Genomic DNA, 19,830 nt, shown 5'->3' with positions numbered 1-19,830 from the left:
ACGTAACAAATAACCCTCTTCCTCCCCCTCATCCCTCCTAGCCCCTGCCCAGAGTCATGGTCTAAGATTAAGTGACTAATCTGCCAGAGGGAAGGCATCACTTATGTTGCTTTTCTAGCCAAGATGAAGGAGTCACTCGTGCACTCACTAGACAGCATTTGGTCGTAAGTCCTAAGTACTGCCTTGGCTGTTGGGGAGGAGAAATGAACAACATATGAAGCCTACTGCAAAGGATTTTATGTTTGTGAGGAAGAGATCAAACACCTACAAAAATTTACAATGTAATGGGACCATCAAGTACATACCCTGTCTAGAAGATAGAGCAATTATTTTCTTACCAATGGAGAAGGTTTGGAAGGAATGAGCAACAAGGAGATGATTACTTGAAAGGGAGTTGGTAGGACAGCTAGAATCTGCATTTGTGGAAATGGGCCCAGGATAGGATTTCAGGAGAAGGAAACTAAACTTTCAGGAGAAAGAGCTGGAAGCAAGTACTGCCGGAAATTCTATGGGCATATGTGCATGTGTGTGTGTGTGTGTGTGTGGTAATGGTGGAGGGTTGGACGTGTAGTTGGTGGAAAAGCCCATTAGGGCTTGATCACAGAAGCAGGAAGGGACAGCTGAAGAGTCTGTACTTAATGCAGTTGATAGCATGGAACCTTGACAAGTTTCAGAGTATAATGTGGCATACTACCCTTTGAGAAGATGAATTTGGTCCACAGGTTGAAAGCAGTGTCGAATACGGAAGAGCTGGGAGAGTATAGGAGAATACCCAATTTAAGAACCTGACTGTATGGATAAAGAAATTGAGACCGGAGAGGAAGTGACCATAAAGTTACCTAGCAGTAACTAGGTTACTGCAGTTACCTTGCAGTTTTAGGGCAAGGAAAGGACTTATAGGCTTCCTTTCTGCTGCATCCCCATGCTAATCATGGTTCGACTTCCAAATGGTTGTAGAGTAGTCAGGATCCTCTTATTCTTCCTCTCCCTTCCTCTGGTCTGCTTGTATCCAGGCCTCATCGTTTGAAGAAGTTGTCTTGATTTGATTTGATTTATTTATTTATTTATTTATTTAATGTTTATTTATTTTTGAGAGAGAGAGAGAGAGAGACAGAGACAGAGAGAGAGAGAGAGAAAGAGAGAGAGAGAGAGAGGAGAGAACAGGGGATGGGTAGAGAGACAGAGGGAGATGGAGAATCCCAAGTAGGTTTCACGGTGTCTTAGGAGTTGTGAGATCATGACCTGGGTCGAAACCAAGAATTGGATGCTTAACCGCCTGAGCCACCCAGGTGCCCCTGTCTGATTTTATTTAAACACTTAGACCTTATACCTCCTGCATCATCTTCTGCCTTTGACTAGGAGGAGGAAGGAGGAGGAGGAGGGGGGAAAGGGGGGGGAGGAGAGGAGAAGGAGGGGAAGGGTGAGGAGGAGGAAGAAGGGGAGGAGGGGGAAAAACAGTTGGATGTTTACAATGGTCAAGGCAAGGCACTGTGTAAAGGATTCAGACAAATTAGACTCAGTCCGGTAGCGGAGAAAGACAAGATGACCAGTGACATAATCTGAGCCATATGGACTGAGCAGAGGGACAGGAACATTCTTTAGGGGCAATGCATCCACTGGAGGTGGCAGTAGGGGCAGAAAGGCCTCTCAGGTGATATTTGGGGGGAGTCTGAAGAGGTTACGCAAGGGTTGTCAGGTGGATGGAGAAGGAAGGGCACTCCTGTGAGAAAGAAGAACCCATGAAGAGGCAGATAAGCACAGACAGGTAAGAAGTGTTTGGAAAAGCACTACGCCTCACTTGTTTGCAGGGTGGTGGCATGGGCAGGACTGGCAGAAAGGAGGCTGAAAGGCTGTGCAAAGCACAGCAAGGAGTTTGGCCTGATGAGTTTAAACTGGGAAGAGGCAACATCAGGTTAGTGTTTACCTTCCATCTTCCAAGCCCCTCTTGTTCTTAGCATTTCTCCAGTAGCCTCTTTGTAGCTCTTTCTCTGGGTCAACTGTGGGAGATTATGAGTTCTGCACATCGGAGTGTTCCAGCTGAGACCAGATGGTCACGTAGCAGCGGGTGAGCCAAGTGCCGGACTGCCTGGGCTCAGTGGGGAATCTCAGCTTGCTCATGTACTAGCTCTGTGTTAAGAGGTTAAGAGCACGCTACTTAACCTCCCTGGGCTTTACTTTCCTCGTGGGCAAAAGGGCAAAATAGAGAAAGGAATAATGCCAACCTTAGAAAGGTTTGGCGCGGTTAAATAAAATGCCTATGAAAAATCCTTAGAATGCTGCCCAGCATATCCTAACCACGAAACCTGGACTGCCATGTGCTACCCATGGGCCGTTGGGTAAGGAGCTGTAGTGGATGCAAGGGAACAGTGGGACCACAGCCCGCCCTTCCTCAAAGTTTTGTGTGCCATCACTGGAACAGTAAGAATCCTTTTGTAGGGTGTGCGATCCTCAGATCACATGACCTCTGCCCCACCTCAAATCCTGTGTGCTTCTTTTAGTCTCTGGATTGGTAATCCTGTGTTTCTCTGGCATTGAGTCTGCAAATTTACACAATGTTTCCTTCTTTCTTAAGCCCCTGAACACATCAGGTTTTAACTGGGATGGTGAAAGAAGGGAGAATACAAAAGAAACCAGATCAGCAAATGAGAAGGAGGCTTTGACTTGGATTTGCATCTGATGACAACACCAAGGCGCCCTTGGCCAAGCATCCAATTTACCACTTTGCCTCTCACACTCCTGGTGAGTGCCTCGTGAGTCCAAATTTATCTTTCCTGATTACCTTTATATAACTCTTGGGCTAACACCATGCCCACCTGAGCAATTCAACACACCCATACAACAGTCAACATAATTAGTAGCATTTCTGGATCCAACACAACAGTCTTATAATGTGTATGATGGAGGAAGTGAATGACTCTAATTATACCTTATTAAATCTCATTAATCCTCATTAGAACCCTATTACTCTTTATAAGTGTTTTACTGGGGAAAAGAAAAAAGAAATGCTGGTCAAGTCCCGTTATATTGGATGGGGATCGGGTGGACCCATTCTTACTTTGTGTGATCCCAAGGTTTGTTCCTATTAAACGATAGTGCTCAGAATATGGGTTTGCTGAAATGTTGAAGATAGAGTACGTGAACTGTGTTGTAATAAGATCTGATCTCTTGAAAGCCCCGGGACAAAATCTTTTTTAAGAGCTCATGTTTCCTATTTCAAATTATTCGGTGAAAAAGAAAGAAAAGTACTTCATTATTGCACGGCATAGGTCCTCTTGACCTTATCTCTGCTACCATTTTCAGTTTTTGCACGTGTAGATAAGAATTGAGAGGAAGAGACCTTAAGTAATCCGGGCCCAGGAATATCTGAATCCAAAGACTTTGCACAAAGAAGGTACTCAGTAAACAGCACATGCAATAACGTGTGTTTCTACACTCGCTTCTTTAATTCTTGATCAAAAAAATTCCTCCAAATCCAAGAAGAACCAAGTTGCAAGAATAAATACTGTCAACATTTATGAATAGGAATTTGGTCCTGCTGAGGGTCCAGGGCCTCCTTACTGAGTGGGTGGGGGACCCCTCAGGATTAGTCACAGGACCTGGATGGGGGGAGGTGAGTTTGTGTGCTTGCTCAGTAATTCATTTTGTGTTGGGGGAATCACTACCTGTTTTTATCCTCGGATGTAAAAGAGGGACCACAATTTGTCCCACCTAACACAAAGACCTAATACACCTTTGAGAAAGCACTTGTATGATGTACTGAGGGGAGGGATTATTATTTCAGATATGAGGAGGCCAGAAATACAAGGAAACAAGGTCCACAGCCTCGGAGTGCCTTCCAGGCAATAGCTGCTGAACATCACAACCTTTTTGATAAAGTAAATGGTGGTTTTCATGGTTGCTCGTATTTACAAATGTCAGAGGGAAAAAAGTCCGACTCAAACCTTCCAAGAACAGGCTTGCCTCTATTCAAACCAGTTCACCCAGTTCACATTTTTTTTTTTTTTTTTTTTTTTTTTTTTTGAAGCTGTAAGCACATAGCAAGCTTTCTGGGCTTCCGGACAAGACTGGGAAGTAATTGTTAAAACTGCAGGGGTTCGATTCAGCAGGGGACACAGGAAGCTGCCCTGAAGCAACTGATTGTCATCGCTACTCAGGGCTCACTGTCAATGAGAACCTTCCAGGAACTGACTCTGGGGCCCTGAGAAGTTGGAAAGCTCTTCCCAGGGGGGGTCAGTGTTGCCTACGTACGAACACGTAGCCTGCTTCACTGCTCAGTGGGACAAAGGGAGTCAGGGCCCTATCTGGCGTCCGGAATCTGGCTGGGAGGCTAAGCATCCGGGGCCAATGCCTGGATCTGTGTCCTGTATGACCCTGGGCAAGTCATTTCTCCTCCCAGGGCTTCAGTTTTCTCCTGAGTGAAGTGAGCGGGCTGGGAAGTTGGTCTTTGCCAGCTCTACCATCCAGTAGGTTCTGAGTGTTGCTGGGAATCCAGGGCGAGGCTCAGGAAGAAGATCCGAGAAGGGGATTCCTTGGCAGGGTCGCTTTTGCTCAGGCTCAGCGCCTTGTATTGGCGCTTCCATTGTAGACACGGGTCCCCCCGTGTCTTCAGCAGCCCCTCCACTCAGCCGCTTCCTCCTTCTACGTCTGCTTCCTCTTCCTCCAGTGTAGGCAAAGCCTCCACACCTCCCTCTTTTCCTTCCTCCTTTGCAAGCTCCCCGCATCCCCGCGTCTCCTCCTCTTCCTCCCAGGAAGTAACATGCCCTCCGTGCGCCCACCTTCTGGCCTAGCCGCGGCCCCAGCGGGCGCCCCCTCCCCCGCCTGGCGAGCGCTGCGCGGCGGCCCGCGGGCACACGCTTTCCCATACCTTACATGGACAAATGCGTGCAGGCAAAGTCAGGAATTCAGGCCCCTGACGTCAGCCTCCAGCTCTCAGGGCACCGCACGGGAGCCCAAGGGGAGGGGGTGGGGACGGTGGGGAGGAAGGAGGGGGAAAGGCACCAACCAGCAGCAGCTCCAGCCCTGCCGAAGTTTCACTTTTTGTCTGTGGGTCCGCTCCCGGCCCCCGCGCGAGCTTTCCCGGGATAAGTAGCATTAGCAAGGAGGGGAGAGCCGGGCGCTGCAAGGTAAGGGCTGGCTGCACCGCCCGGGCGCTGGGCGCGGTGCGCGGTGCGCGGTGCGCGGTGCGGGGCGCGGGGCCGGGCCTGTCCGGGGCCGGGGACAATGGGAGGGGGAGTGCCCGGGCACCTCCTCCTTCGCCTTTGCCTCCGCCTCCAGCCGCTGCCGCCGCTGCCGCCGCCGCTGCCCCGGCCGCCTCCTCCCCGAGGTATTGTTGCAAATCCTCCTTCCTTCCCCCCACCCTCCGCTCGCGGGCGCCTCGGGAACCCCCGGCCCTCCCCGGGCGCGAGCGCCTCCCGGGAGGCAGGCGCGCGGGGCGCAGGGCGCGGAGTGCGCGCCCAGCCCGGGCCGCAGGGCCCGCGGTGCGGAAGTGCCCGCCGCGGCGCAATCACGGGGTGCACGCATGGGGGAGGGGGACCCCGAGTTTTCGGGAAGCGTCGACCTGGGACTGGGCGGGGTTGGAGCCCTTCCCTGAGCGCCCCCTGCCCGGGCTTTTCTGGGCGTCTAGGGGGCGGGGCCACACCCAGTCGCTTGGAGCTTTCGCGGAATCTCAGTTGTCACGGTGGAAAGGGCCTAGGAACCCAGTCATTCTAGTCCCCCCATTTTACAGTCGGCGCATTTGAGGCCCGGAGACAAGGAGGGCCTCCCTGGAGTCACTCACTAGAGGCCGAGCCATAATCGACATAGATGGTTCCCTACTCCTGGTTCCTTTTCTGCAAGCATTTCTCTAGCACTCACTGTGTGCCAAGCGCTGTGTTGGCTGGGTGTGTGGGGTCGGAGAGGCTGATGGGGCCCAGGCCCTGCCCTCAGGGAGCGCTCATTCACCCGAGGTGCCCAACCAGACCCAGGATAAAGTGCGGAGTGCCTGGAGAAAGGCATGAATAAAGTTTGATTTCTCTCTTTGGAGGGGCCGCGCTCGGTCAAGGCTTTGAAGGATAGGGTGTTTTCTGAAGCCAGCCAGAGACAGGAAGGCCATTTGCGCGGGATGGGCGGGTGGGGAGGGATGAAGACCCAAGAAGACTAACTAAATTGTGGAGAGAGGAGATGAAGCTGTAAATGTGGCTGTGTTGGGGGCGCGGGGTGCATGGAGCGGGGGTGAGGGGGGGTGGGGGATGGGGGGGGCATGAGAAGAGATAAGCACTGGAATTGTGCTTGAGTAGTCTACAGAGCAACGCCTTTGGGACTTGTGCTCCAGGAACTGAAAGGTCTCTCTGACTTCCCTTCTCTTCCCTTCCCAGGGATCCGCTGCCTTCCTGCCTCCAACACAAAATGCAAAAATTTAGGGTCCTCTCTGAGCTACTTTCCTAGTACCAGACTCACTTAACTTTGTTTCCAGTACCCTTTTCTAAATTGTTTGCCTCCCGAAGAAACTCATTCTCACTAAGGTGCTAGTGACTTAATTAACGGCTTACCATTCCCAGCAAATTGCATTTTAGGGAAGACTTTAAGTAGAAGGGGGAAAGTAGCTGAATGCCCCCACCTCCACCCCCATTCCTCACCCTCCCACTCTCTTACAGGCAGGAAAACCAACAGAGGCCCAGAGGAGGCGGGTGCTAGTTCTGGAGCCTACATTGAATAATGGTGGATGTTGGGGGGCCAGAACCCCAAACGGGGTTTTCTCCACTCCCAACCAGCCTTCCTTCTTCCAGGTGCCTGCCAGCACCAGGAGTCAATTACAGGGAAGAGCCTGATCTTGCATTGAATCTTTGGGAGGCAGTCCCCCAGCCACAACACGGGGCTTTTAGAGTCTGGAATGTAGACTCTAGATGAGAGATAAGTAGTTGGGGTTAGCTGTCTGAGTGGTTGAGGGCCTGGGCCCTTTGGGTCAGGCATTCTCCCAGGCAGTAGGTGGGCCTAGAGTTGGCTTTGGGAATAGGCCTAGGGAGCTGAGTTGCTGGGCTGGTTACTATGCTGGGAATGAGGAGGACCCTTTTTAGGGTGACCTATTCTTATGGAGAAGTCACGGTTCTAGGATAGTAGACAGTTCCAGGTAGTGGTTGGTGGAGAGGAGACTTCATTATGAAGCGAGTTGGGATCTGACTTGAAGTCCTCTTTTGAGGGTTTTGATCAGGCTAGGACATGATTGAGAAGGGAAGGAACTGGCATGGGGCAGCGTCTTGCCCCCCCCCCCCCCCAGTTCCAGCCAGGGAGGCACTAATTTGGTCTAAGAGTGTTCTCAGTGGGTGTTCGTTCATTTACTGCGAGTATCTATTACGGGCCATTGGCAAATACGAGAAATTTGTAGCAGGTTTCTGTGTTTTACTGAGACAAATAAATTTTATTTCATCAACTCTAAAACACACTTTACATTTTAATGTCACTGAAATCGGGTTCTCTTTTAATCACAGATGTGTCATAGCTGAGCAGTTTTTCATTCTAAGTTGACAATGGTACATCTTACAGTTGATGGTTTAGATTTGATACAATTTGTTCATTACACCCTTTATGAATGTACAGGGCTCTGCACTTTATTAAACAGTTTCCCATTAGACATTCCATTTGGATATCAAAAAAATCTTTGGAGAATTGGGCCTGGTGACATCTTTCATCTGCATGTGAACCTTTGCCCAAGGTCACATGGCTAATTAGAGACATGCTCAAAATTACAGCCCTGAACTTTGACTCTTGGTGTGTTAATATGTGACTTTACTTCGCTGTGACCCTGGTGCCGATTAATTGGGAAGGGAGGAGAGTCAGACTGGATTTGATTTCAGAACTGTGGCTCAGGATGCTGCCATGATGATGGGTCTTTGGCCCAGACGGAAGATGCCTGGTGACAGGGTAAAAGCAAGGGATGGAGCACACAGCTATTTTTACACAGAAGGGAGAAGCGCAGTGCGTGAAGCACAGAATTTCTGGAGCCAGCCTCCACAGTGAACCAGGAACGGGTTGGCGCTGGGAGTACAAAGATGAGGGCACACAGTGCCTGCCGTTGAGGAGCGTGTGTGTGTGTGTGTGTGTGTGTGTGTGTGTGTGTGTGTGTAGGGGGGGTTGCTGTTACAGGGGGTATGTTCTGGCTACTCTGCACTGAGGAGGGTTGACTTCAGGGAAGCAACCACAGAAGGAGTAGTGTCTGAGGAGAATCTTTAGGGCTAAGCAGGAGTTGTGCCCTGGGGAAGAAGCTCTGGGCAGAGACAGGGCTGTGAGGCCTTTTGCAGTCCTAGGGAAGGTTTATGCCTCAGGCTGTGTTTTGAATGACCAGCGGGAAGGGGGCTGTGGGAAATGGAGATGTGAATTCGAATTTAATTTGCTACGTAGATTTAAGTTTATCTTGCAGGCTAAAGGGACATTACTTGCTTCTCTGGAAATTGACTTGAGAACGAGCCTGGGCAGGGGTTCCGGAACCCTCCTTGTCGCTGGGATTAGGTATCTGGGAGGTAATGCAGGAAGCACGGTGACACATTGAGTAACTGAGAGTGAACCTGAGACTTTGACCCTGGTCAGTAATAGGGAGTCTTAGCTCAGGGTGCGCCTCGGTGGGTGGGTGGGCGTGCACTGGTGGGGACTTTTCCTGGAATGTGGCGTTGGAAGGCTGCGCCTTGCTGGAAGAAACCCAGGTGAAGAAGGAGGGGTGAGGCTGTGCTGCAGGTGGGAAGCAGCTCTCTGGGTGGAAATCCGTGGGCTCGAAGGTGTGTGTGCAGCAGAGGTGAGGCGAGGAAGGAGGGAACGGACGTGTGTTGTGGGAGTCCGGTCCACTCTCCCTGGATGCGACGTGGGAATGGGCCGGTGCATTCCCGTGCGGGTCACAGAAATGAGAAAGAACACTGATGTGGTGTTCGCCCCTCCTCACTCTCTGGGAATAGGGTGGGTGGCAGGAGAGTTAATGGGATCCGTGCTTGTCAGCAGGGAAAGCGCAGGATTGAGGCTAGAAAACGTGGGTCTGCTTAGCATTCATAATAATAATAGTAATAATAATATAATAATAATTTTGATGGTTTTCTGAGTGCTTCTCATCTGCTTATGTAATTCTCCTATTGGTTGGTGAAGGGAAGCTTTATGATTATCCATCTCATTGTGCAGATGAGAAAATGAGTTTTTGGCCAAGTAAGGTCACGCAACTGCTAGTCCATGGCTAAGTGTCCAACCTTCGCCTGAGCTGTAGCTTCTTCACGCTTCTCTCCGGTGTCCACAGAATGAAAATCAATGGTGTTTTCCAGTGTTTTTCCTTGGCATTGAATTCAGTGCACATTCACGGGGCCCGGTGGGATCACAGTTGAAGGGCTATGTGGGTGACCAGGCTTCTCAATGCCACATTGGTGCTGCCCGGCCCCTTCTCTCATAAGATACTACCGTTCCCTCTACCTTTGGGTGTCTTCTCTCCCCAAACCTACCGGCCAGAGACAGTAGAGCCTCTCCAGCAAACCATCCCCCATCATTGTTCCCTCCTCAGCCCTCTGTCGCGATAAGGATTTGCTGTATTCCTGGAGAGAGGCGGTTGGGGAGATGGCAAAGTTGGGAAGCAAGGGAGGGTTTTGATTCCTGTTAGTGCCCTGGATCTGTGTGTGGCTCCTTCAACAAGGCTGGGTGTCCTCTGGAGTTGAGTGGAATAGCTCCTGTTGGATCCTGCCCTTCCTTGGGTCATGCAGACCCCTTCCTGAAAGATGGCTTTCTGGCTCAGGACTCTGAGAGATCAACTTCAGTTCTTCCTGTGGCCCACCTGCCTCGGGTTTGTCGTTTGCATTTCGATGGCTCACAGATAAAGGTATTTTCAGGTAGAAAAGACAGAACCTAGAAATGGCACTCAACAAAGTCAGCAAGACCTTGGCTGGGCTGCCTGGGCGGCTCAGGCGGTTGGGTGTCCGACTTCAGCTCAGGTCATGATCTCACAGTTTGTGAGTTGAAGCCCTTCATCGGGCTCTGTGCCGACAGCTTCATATTCTGTGTCTCCCTCTCTTTCTGCCCCTCCCTTGCTCACACTCTGTCTCTCTCTCAAAAATAAATAAACATTAAAAAAAATAAAAAAAAAGACTTTGGCCGTCTTATCTCCAAATCCCTCTGGTCTCTGGTGCTTTGAAGATGTTCAGTCCTGTTTGTTAAATGAATGAACGACATTTACTGACATGATATAGGCACTGGTCACCACCTGGCTTTATATGCTTGCTAGTCTTTGTTTCCCCTCCACTGTAAAAGAAACTTCACGAGGATCGCAAGGATGCCTGCTTTGTTAATGGCCATATTCCCAGGCCCAGAAGAGTGCCTGGCACATGGCAGATGCTTTGGAAATACTGGTTAGATGAAGAAAGGGATTGACTTGGTTCGCTGCAACCACACGAGAGCAGTGATGGGGGAGAGGGACTCTTACTGACCCAGAAGCTTGGGTCCGTGGAGTCCCAGGATCGGATTGAGAACCAGCTATGCTACGGCTGCCACAGTCCCACTGCCAGGGTGAAGACCAGGGTCTGGGAATGGAGAGGGAGTCTCTCAATGCGCCATCCTGAGGGTGAGTGCAATTATAGCTGTTCTCTTGCTTTCCCTCCCACAACCAGGTCGTTGCATTGTTCTGGAACATTCTTCTGTTTTCTCAGTCTGTGCCTTTGCCTGACCGTGGTCTCTGCCTGTTGTAAACCCATGACCCTTTAAGTTCAAGGCCAAACCCCACCTTGTGCCATGATGCCATTCCCTGACTCTTTGTCCCCTTCTCCCCCACCTATATGTGTGATCACATTCACCCCAATCTTTGTATTCAGTGCAGCTCAGGTGAGTGATTAACATATGCCCCACGGAAATGCTGGATACTGGCTGGCAAAGACCACCGAGGCTGTGTCCCTACGGATCTTTATTCCAGTATAGGAGAGAGACTAAAATAGAGCATGGTGAGGCCCTACTAGAAGGATGAACAAAGGGCTGATGGGAGCACTAGGAAGGGAGTGACCCACCACCTGGAAGAATAGGCACATGCTCAGAGAAGAAGACATCGGGTTGGGTTTTGAAGAGTGAGTAGGAGTTCCTATGGTGGACAGGGATGGAAGAGTTTTCCACACAGAGAGACCTCGATGTGCAGTCCTGAGGCTTTAAAAGTGTTTGGTAAATGGAAAGGTGTGTTTGGAGATCGCCGTGAATGATGGGGCTGGCCCTGGAGGGTTAGATGGGAAAGGGCTGGCAGGAGGAACAAGGATGACGGCAGTTGTGGGGAGCGGGAGGGCTTTTGTTACGTCTTGAGCAAAGAAGGCTGTTGGTGGATCTGTATTTCAGAGAGCTCTAGTGGCAGAGTGGCCCAGAGGCAGGGAGCCCCTTTAGGAGGCTGCTGATGTGTCCCAGGGTGGGTGATAGCGGGCCTGTACCAGCCCAGCAGAGAAGAGGGGGAGAACGGATTCCAGGAGCTGTTTGCTGTCAGAATCATAACAGGTAGCTTAGTGCCTCCTCTTGTCCTAATTATTTGCCAGCTTATCAGCCTTGGCTGGAAAAAAAAAACTTTCATGTGAGCCAGGCTTGGAGGCAGTAGAAGCTGCGAGCTGGCAACCAGTTCCTGCCTTAGAAGTGTGGGCTGGGCCTCGGTGGCCAGAGCAACCCGATCCCTCGTTGTCCAGGTGAGGAAACCGAGGCCCTGGGAAAGGGACACAGGGCTCGGTCACATCCTTGTCAGGTGAGCCTGAGTCGGACATCGGCCCATACTCCCAGGCCAGACCTCTTTCAAAGGTGGTTTTGATTCTTTTTCTGCGGAGCCTGGCCTGACACATGCCTTCTCTGCTCCCCACTGTCCCCGCCCACCCCCCATAACTCTGCTTTAGAAAATTCTAGAGGGGGTACAGCTTGGAGATCACTGTTACTGGGCTTGAACCTTATGCTTTACACTGTGAAACTGATCACGATGGCTGTTTGAGTGTGTGTGTGTTGGGGATTGATTTCTTTTACTGCCATGTATGCCCTTCCCTTTTTTGCAAGAACCAAGGTTCTGACTCCATGGTAACTTCAAGTTTCCTTGCTTGTGACAACCCTCAGCCCCAACCCTACCCGTCCCCTTTCATTTTTACATATTTTTGCTTGCATAAAGGTTTTCACGCTGCCGGTATGAGATCCATTACAGGGTAGATCCTCCTACCCATCGCAGCCCATCTCAGAGAACCCATGGTCTTCCTAGCACTTTTTATGTGGAGGATGCATTTTACTATCATTTTTATTATTTAGCTCCCAATTGCAATCTAAGAGATGGGTCAGCAGAATTAGTTTTGTCTTGCAGAGTGTGGGCAAGAATTCAGGCGTGGAGAGCCTTCCCATGGGGTGCTCGGCTTTACATGGCAGAATAAGAATCCCACCTCCCAAGCTCCTGTCCTGCTCCTTAACTGTTGGGAAGCGTGAGAAATTGACAGGAACGTCCTTAGCAGGCCTTATGCACAGGCAGGAAACTATCAGTATTACTTCACCGTGTGGTAATTAATTAGCATTCGCTGCCTGTGTCTGACTTTGGAAGCCAACTGACAATCAGGTTGGAGACCCCAAACTCTGAGGGTCTGGGCTTTGCCATGCTATCATTTTCACAGTACCATCACCAAAGGATTTTGGTGTATGGAAAGCATACACCTCTGTTTGAGCCACCCACTAGCGCTGTGATCTTTTTTTTTTTTTTTTACAGTTTTATTTATTTATTTATTTATTTATTTATTTATTTATTTATTTGAGACACAGAGGGAGAGAGTGGGGCAGGGACAGAGAGAGAGGGAGAAGGAATCCCAAGCAGGCTCCGTGCCATGAGTGCAGAGCTTGATGAGGGACTCCAGCTCATGAACGAGGAGATTGTGCCCTGAGTCCAAACCAAGAGTTGGGTGCTCAACCCGCTGAGCCACCCAGGCGCCCCTAGCCCTGTGATCTTAAGTAAGTTCTGGAACATCTCTGAGCCTCAGTTACCTGAGGCTTACAGAGATCTTACATCACAGTGCATTTGTGAGAACCGGAGGAGCTCCCTTCCCAGTGCTTACTGTATTGCAGTGTGGCCATGTAGCGTGCCCGTGTGGCAATTTCTGGTGCCCAGCATGGTGTGTAGCAGACGGTGGTGGTACTTTACCCTACTGGCGATGGAGATCATGGGATTTAGACCCAGACAGTGCCAAGTTCCAATCCTAGCTGTACCGCTTAATGGAGACTGCCCCCTGGGGTGGTCACAGGCGTGAGTTGGCAGGTCCCTCATTTTTTGACTTCTTAGTGACGAGGGCATCGCTGTTGAGAACAGCGCGCCCTGCAGAGTGAACCGTGTGCCACGGGCATCCATGACACTTCCGTGCTGTCAGAATGGCTTTTGACCAGTGAATGGCCGTGCGGTGTCCCTTCTTCCATTGCAACCATCCCGCTCTTCACGGGATTTGTGCCTTTCAGCCCTGTGGGGTTTGCTTCTATTGCAGTAATTGCTTGGGTCACGGCCTCACATCAAAGCCCCCTGTGGTTACAATGGAAAACTGGTGTGGAGGGGCGGGGCCACTCCTCCCTCTGGAGCTTGTGTGGGAACCTTTCATGGGGCAGGTCAGCAAGAGGATCAGGACAGGGTGGGGTTATTTCACTGACCTTCAAGAATTGTGTCTTGGCCTTGCTCCACCGCCCAGCATGGGCCCTTTTCCTGCCATCGCCACTGTGAGCATTCCTCAGTCGCTCAGGCCATTGTCCAGCAGATCAGCTGCCCCGTTGAAAGACTCGGGGAGGTGGAGGTGACCCCCTTAGGAGAAGATGGCTGTGGACATATGGTGAATGTTTTGGCATCTTTAGAAGACCACTTTGTGGATATGAAGGGATCCCTGTCCTTAACACTAACCTCAGTTTTCTGGTGGAGAAATGTAGCCGTAGCAACAGTATTTAGCTAACAGGCAGAGGGACCGTCCTCCTTGGGCTGTCCTGGCTTCTGTCTGGGTCCCAGCATAGAATTGACAGTGACCCCTTTTCACTCCCAAAGGTGTTCTGATTGGGAGGATAGGTTGTCTGGTTGCCGCACCTGTAGATGAGTGTGGAGGGAGCTAGGGCAAGGAGTGAGCGTGAGACTAGGTCTATCGTGTTGCCTTAGCAAACACCCACCGTTTTTGCTAGAGGAGACGCTATGTGCTTGAGCAATGTTGGTTCCATGAACTACTTCTGTAAGGTGAAGTTTGGGGATGCCTGAAGGTGACGTCACGATTGCAGGCACACAGGGTTTATCAGGGTTGATACAAACACGTTAATGCTTGTCAGAGGGTAGGAAGGGGCCGCCACAAGAGCCATTACCGTAGAGGACTGACGTGTGCGCGCACTGGCACGTGTGGGACTTTGGTGGAAGGGCTGGGTCTTAGGTTAGACGTTGAAGGACGTGAAAGCTTCGTCCAAGATGCAACAGGGCAGCTAAAATGGCTCTGGCTAGTAAATCTGAAGCAACAAGATGGATCCTCTGTCCCCGTGTATACTCTAGCTGGGTTTTTGAATCATTTATTTTCCATTCATTGGCCCATCTTGATAGTGATCTCTGACTATAACCGTGGAAGCCCCAGTGCGGTACTAAATTCTGTGCCAAGAAGTCACTAGAGTAACCCTTGCATATTCTTCCGAATGAATTTCCACAGAAGATGGTTCTTGTGAAGTTCCTGGGAAGAAAATCAAAACTTAGTTGGCGCCTGGAGCTTCTGCCTTGTTTGGTAGGAGAACAAGTCATTTGCAAGAGCTGCAGCAGGGAGTTGCCACCAACAGGGCAGGGTGTGTGTGCCCTGACTCGTGGGAAAGTCAAACTGAAGTGACCTGGAGGGTGAGTGGCACCTTTTCTTAGAATGAGGTGAAAGGCAGGTCAGCTTTTCAGATGTCTGGTCATTTCCAATCTGGAAACTTCTTGGCCACAGACTAGCAGCTTCACTTGGAGACTATTAGGGTTCCACTGTTGATAGTGGAACAGGACCCTAAAGATACATTTATTTGCCCGTCGATCTGATGCACTGGTGTCCTTGCTCACTCATCGTGCCAGATGTACCTGTGAATGAATGAGTGACATTCTCGTCTGGGTTTTGGGGATGCAAACTGTGTACAAGAAAGTACCTGGTGGCTCTGATTGGGTGGTGACTAACTCGAGGGACCTGGGGGAAACTTCATAGATGAAGAGACCATCATTTAAATAGGCTTTGAAGGATGAGTGGGAATTTGGTAGGCAGGAGGAACACAGGGTAGTTAAGCAAGGGAAATAACACGGCAGAGACACAGACGTGAGAAAGTGTACCACACCTTGGAGAAGTGGAGTCATGGGGGATAGACTGCATAGTACAGAGGCCATGGAAATGAGGGTGAAAAGCTAGGGTGGGGCTGAGATTGAGAAAGGGCTTGATTGCTGAGGAGTTGAGTCTGCACTATGGAAGGAGCATCAAGTAGGGTGAACTGTGCTTCAGGAAAAAAGTGGTATGCTGGATGGGGAGGGAGCGTACTCGAGATGGCAACATGTGCTGCAATAGCCCAGGCAGAAGACAAAGGGAAGCTGAATTAGGGTTGATGCCATGGACGTGGTGGATGTTTCACAGGTAAAATAGAGGTCACCCCATCTTCTTGTTTCAATAAAAGGAAACTCAGACCCTGAGCAGATGATACATGCAAAGTCCCCAGCCCTGGTTGCAGCATAACCTCCAGGTGATCCCATCCAATGCCCAGTGTCTGTAGAAGGGTGACGGAGTGCAGGGCTGTTGAGATAGCTCTTTGTCAAGGGGAAGATCTCTGTCCCTTTTTATCTTTTAAGAATTCCATGGAATCTCTTGATTCTGAATGGAATTGGTTCTTCCTAGGGTTATTAAATCTCTAATCACTGGAGATGTTCAAGCAGTGGCTGATGGGAATGTTGGTGAAAACGCAGGTATCGATGGAAGACTTGATATAGAAATGTCTTTGAGGCCTGCCCAATCTGACTTTTTCCCTTCCTTCGAAAAGATATTTGTAACAATCTTACCTGGAGATCCTCTGTCCATTTGGCTTCTCAGGATCCTCTTAGCTAAACTGGATAAATGGCAGAAGAAGTTAAAAATGGATGATCGAGCACTAAGAATGGTGGGCTATTTTTCACACAGAGTGTCGAGGGAGTGGCCATTTTGGTGCCAATAAGTTAACACACACTCAAGTGAGCTCTTTGTGGCCTAGACTGGCCTGCATGATCCTGATCAAAATGGAATATGGTTGTGCCTTTCTACTAGTCGTCATTTTTATAGTGCTTTGCAGTTAATCATGTGTTTTCCTATGAATTACAGATAAATCCCCTCAACAGTGCTGTGAGTAGTTTTTACTGTCCAGGTTTTACTGATCAGGAATGTGAGGTGAGAGATTACATGACCTTCCTAGGGCCCACACTAGTCGGATGGTGAGCCAGGACTTCGACTTGAGTTTTCTGTTAGCACAATTTTGGATTCCTCCTGCTCCCAGCCTGTGCCGATCCCTGGGACAAGCTGTGGCTTTGTTTATATTCGTATCCATTGTGGATCCTGATGTGTGGCAAGAATTTAATAAGTGTTTGTCAAATGACCATATGAACAAATTAATTGTATAAACAAATAAATGAGAACTTGAGTTGTAAGAATATGTTTACTAGTGAAAAAACCAAATGCATCTCATGTAAACCATTAATCTGTTATCAAAAGACAAAAAAAACTCTTTTAGAATGTATTTACTCAACTACATTAAACACACACACACACACACACACACACACACACACCAAAAAACCTCCCACCAAAACTTTTTGTACCTCAAAACCACTCTCTTATTTCTTATGAGATCATAACCCTCATCTTAACCCCACTCCCAAAGTGCGTGTCTACTTTTTTCTATGTGTACAAAATTTCCACTTAATATTATTACGGAAGTCTTACTTTTTTTTTTGGCCTGGGATTTATATATATCTTTTACATAACTAAAACTTTGTTGAAATCAATAAATCCTGCTTTAAACATTACCTATGTGGACAGTAGGATAGTTTTCAATTTGAAAAAAAGTTAAATGCAATTCAATATGTTAACAAATGCAGTGTAAACATTAGTGGGCAAATACCTCTTACTTCCTTCTTTAAATTTTTTTTTAAAGTTTATTTTTGAGAGAGAGAGAGAGAGAGAGAGAGACAGTGTGAGTGGCGGAGGGGCAGAGAGGGAGGGAGACATGGAATCCGAAGCAGGCTCCAGGCTCCGAGCTGTCAGCACAGAGCCGGATGTGGGGTTTGAACCCACAAACTGAGAGGTTATGACCTGAGCAGAAGTTGGATGCTTAACCGCCTGAGCCACCCAGGCACCCTGCTTTTACTTCTTTCTACCGTATTATTTAATAAAAACAACTATTTTCTGTGGCACTTCCACTTACCCCTTACAGTAGTTGCTATTCTGTCCCTTGCATTATGTGTTTATGTGAATTTATTTCTTATCTCCTCCTGGATGCAGTAGAAAAGGCAAGGATGATTGGAGACAGGTTCAAATCACGGTGCTGCCATTCGTTAGCGATTGCGACCTTGTATTGGTTCGTTAGCCTCTTCTTTGAAAGGGGATAATAGTGCCTTCCACGTAATGTGGCTGTGAAAGGAATTCTGTGGTCAGTGGATTAAAGCACCAACGCCTGCCATGTGCTGCTGGAGAATGTTCTCTCTGTCCTCTTTCTCCCTGACAACCCACCAGATGATAAGACAACCATGATCTTTTCCCTGCATTTCCCTGTAGAGCATGATCCATAGCAGGTAGACCCTAAGCAAATGTTTATGGGCTGGCTGAACAAGTTTAGGTTCTTTCGAAGGAGAATTACCAGCACAAAATACTGAATATCTCTAATACTTTTCATACCAGTTGCCATTCAGCCTCCAGCAGAGTCATTAGCAGTGTGTGAGTCTGCTTGTTTTTCTAGATCTTCACTTGGATTTAATTTTATAACATGTATTTGTCTTTGCTAAATTAATATGTAAGAAATGGTGTTTCATTATTGTGTTAGTTTGCATTCCTTTAATTACTGAAGAGATTTCTCGCGTGGTAGTTTAGAGTATGTGTTTTCCCCTTGTGTGCATGGTCAAATAGCAATATTTAAGTGGGTTGGAGAAGCTTGGTATGAAGGGCTAAAAATGTTTAATTTTTTTTTTTTTTAATTACATAAGCTCCATGCTCAACGTGGGCTTGAACTCAACGATCCTGAAGTCAAGAGTTGCATGTTCACTGCCTGAGCCAGCCAGGCACCCCACCCCAATGTTTAATGTTTTGAGTTGCCTACTCTTTATGTATTCCTCCCTCCCTCCCTCCCTCCCTCCCTCCCTTCCTTCCTTCCTTCCTTCCTTCCTTCCGTGCTTATTTAGCACCTACCCCATGCCAGGCTCTGTTCAGGGACTACACATACTACCAAAAAATGAGTAAATGAGTGAAGTCAGTAGTCTCCAACGCAACCTCCTCGTTTAACATGAGTGGTTGCCGAGGCCTCAGGAGAGTGAGGTTAATTGCCCAACGCCACTGGTGCGTTCAGTAGTGGACCCAACCATTTTTTTTAACTATGATTTCTCATGCTTTATATCAGTAGCCCTTTAAGCCGTGGAAACAACCTGGAAATTTCAGAATTGTGACAACTAAGCAATCTCCAAACTCTACGCTGAGAATGCAGAGATCTGATTTTTGGTTTAGCAAATATAATCACTTGACTCTTCAATTTATATACGGAAACTCTGTCCTAGACTTCTCTGCCTCTTACGTTTATGTTAATTCTTCTAAATTCTTGGCTTTTTTTTTTGAGTCTGTTTGTTTATTTTGAGAGGGGGAGAGAGAGAGAGAGGTGGAGAGAGGATGCCAAGCAGACTCTGCACTGTCAGCTCAGAGCCCAAGTGGGGCTGGATCTCACGAACCATGAGCTCATGACCTGAGCTCAAATCAAGAGCCCGATGCTCAACCACCGGAGCCACCTAGGCGTCCCACATTAACGTTCATTCTTAAATGGATAAACTTAATCATTAAAAAAAAAATTTTTAACATGTGTTCATTTTTGAGAGACAAAGTGTGAGTGGGGGAGGGACAGAGAGATGGAGAGAGAGAGGTAGGGGGACACAGACTCCGAAGCAAGCTCCGGGCTCTGAGCTGTCAGCACAGAGTCCGATGCGGGGTCAAACCCACAAACCGTGAGAGATCATGACCTGAGCTGAGGTCAGATGCTTAGCTGATTGAGCCACCCAGGCACCCTGAATTAACTAAATTATTAAAGCAGGACTAGAAAACAAAACAACCCCAATCCATGTAGTTTGGACCAGATGTAAACCTTTTTGGACATGTTTTTGGTAAATGGAAACAACAGATGACATTTCTCTATCAAATAAAATAGTCAATTTAGATTTAATAAGGCAGTTATCTTCAGGTAATAAAAATTCAACTAACTTGCCATAACTATCTTGTTTAAAGTCAATTAAGAGCCTCATAGTCTTTACTTGCTGGGTAAAATTTAATAGAACTTCAGTTAAGCATTTATTGCTTATTTGATTCAAAATGAAGTTAATCACCACAGTTGGTAGCAACCACTGAGTATTTAATTAACATTCAGCAAACTATCTTATTAAGTCTAAATTAGATACAGACAGGTCTTGTTTATCCCCATCAGTCTGCAAACATCATTTCCCCACCTCCCACCCTAAAGGGCCTTTGGTTTTCCCTTGGCTTTCCTTTTCTGATTTGTCATCTTCCTTTTTCTTCTGGTAGATACCCGACTTGGGCAAAGGAGGAGGGAAAGAAGTAGGAATCCATCGTGTCAGGAGAACTCTGGCTTAGGGTACAGCTGAGCGGCTTCTGTTCCATTCTGTTCTGT

The 19,830-nt window shown here is 48.5% G+C and overlaps 1 protein-coding gene across 4 annotated transcripts in view; it reads left to right on the top strand.

Moving 5' to 3' along the window:
• The first annotated feature begins 4,987 nt into the window (after nt 1-4,987).
• The window catches only part of LPP (LIM domain containing preferred translocation partner in lipoma), a 676,388-nt gene continuing 661,545 nt past the window's right edge, over nt 4,988-19,830 (top strand). Inside the window, exon 1 of one of the 4 annotated variants that reach the window (XM_060640772.3) lies at nt 4,988-5,123. The gene's annotated coding sequence lies outside the window, so the exon portion shown is untranslated. Of the gene's footprint in view, nt 5,124-5,222; nt 5,324-8,740; nt 8,762-19,830 lie in introns of those variants that run through there. The other 3 variants (XM_060640763.3, XM_060640764.3, XM_060640766.3) reach the window with 3 other exon arrangements.

This window comes from Panthera onca, chromosome C2 (genome assembly GCF_046562875.1).
Source record: "Panthera onca isolate mPanOnc1 chromosome C2, mPanOnc1 haplotype 2, whole genome shotgun sequence".
Taxonomy (NCBI): Eukaryota; Metazoa; Chordata; class Mammalia; order Carnivora; family Felidae; genus Panthera; species Panthera onca.
Note: the sequence above shows the minus strand (reverse complement) of the source record. Positions and strands in the feature narration are given on the sequence as shown.